The sequence below is a fragment of the Myotis lucifugus genome, unplaced genomic scaffold, assembly GCF_000147115.1.
Source record: "Myotis lucifugus unplaced genomic scaffold, Myoluc2.0 scaffold_271, whole genome shotgun sequence".
In the NCBI taxonomy this organism is placed as follows: domain Eukaryota; kingdom Metazoa; phylum Chordata; class Mammalia; order Chiroptera; family Vespertilionidae; genus Myotis; species Myotis lucifugus.
The window spans coordinates 41,373-43,048 of record NW_005871319.1 but is presented as its reverse complement, the minus strand read 5'-3'; positions in this window follow the sequence as shown (position 1 = coordinate 43,048).

Genomic DNA, 1,676 nt, shown 5'->3' with positions numbered 1-1,676 from the left:
AAAAAAAAACCCAAACCTCCACCCTCCTCCACCTCAAAAAAAAACCATATTCACAGCAATATAAAGAAAGAAGAACAAAGTTGGAGGAATCATGCTACCTGATATCAACCTATACGACAAGGCCATAGTTTTCAAAACAGCATGATATTGATATAAAAACAGACATGTAGATCAATGGAGTAGAATACAGAGTCATGCCTTAATAATTGGTTAATATTTGAAAGAGGAGACAAAAAACACACAATGGAGTAAAGATAGTGTAGTCACTCAATGCTGTTGTGAAAATTGGACAGAAACGTGCAAAAAAAATGAAACTAGATCACCATCTTACACCATACACAAGAATAAACTCAAAATGGATTAAAGACTTAAATGTTAGACTAAAACCATAACAATCCTAAGAGAAAACAGATAGTGACATCTTGAACATTATTCATAGCAATATTTTTTTCTGATACATTGCCTTGGTTAAGGAAAACAAAAGAAAAAATAAATAAATGAGACCACATCAAACTAAAAAGTTTCTGTACAGCAAAGGAAACCATCAAGAAAATGAACAGACAACCCAATGAATGGGAGATCATATTCTCTAATGATACATCTGATAAGAGGTTAATATTCAAATTTTATAAAGAACTTATGCAACTCAGTAGTGCTCAGGAAGATGCTGTGTCACAGAAAACAATTGGCCTTCAGCCTATTGGAGATAGCTAGAAATATACAATGGAAATTTGAGCATTTTCCTGCACCATATTTAAGTGATGTGTACGTGAAAACACACACAACTTTTTGATAAGGAATGAAAATTTGTGTGAAAAATAGTGCTTTGATCATGAAGCTGGTTCCACCATTTTCTCACTTTCCAAATGTTTGTGTCTTCTTTGTGAACATTGGGGTAAATTTTGTAGAAAGCAGAATTACACTTCCTGTTTGTATTGTGACTCACAATAAGTAATAACATTTTTGAGAAGACAGCCAATGAGATTGTACTGGAAGAGGAAGGGGAGAAAAGAAGTCTGAGGTGCCTAGTATAGACCTTAGATTTTCTTGATAAAAAATATAGTCAAATGTTGTAAGTTAACGGCTGATAGAGAAAATGTGAAGGTTACAGAATATAAGAAGACTATTGGCTCATGAAAGAGTGCATTCATTCATTCTTTTAAAACATACTGAGATCTTAATGTTTCCAAATTATACATATAGTTATTAAAAAAGAGAACTTTTATAATACTTTTATAATTTTGGGAAGAAAAGCATAGTATACATAAATAAACAGCCACCACCAACACACATATACACAACACACAAACATGTGCATGCATGCACATACACACACACACACGTTAACAGGGCTTTCTAAACATATGTGATAGACAAATAATTCAGAGCAACTGGGATGATAAGTGACTGCTGTTTGGAGAAAATAATATTTGAACTGAATCTTGAGAAACACCTGGACATCATACAGGCAGAAATGGAGTAGAGGCAAAGCAGTTGAGATATTTCGAGGTGAGGGAAGAAAAAGCATACTTAGAAATAGACTTTGGGAGGAATGTAACTTGCCAATAGTTCACTCCACTAGCTGACATATGAGGTTTGTTCAAAGAGGAGCAGCAAAAGCAATTGGAGGGAAAGATCAAGATACATGTTCTTGAGAACATGCTTTGAGATAGTGA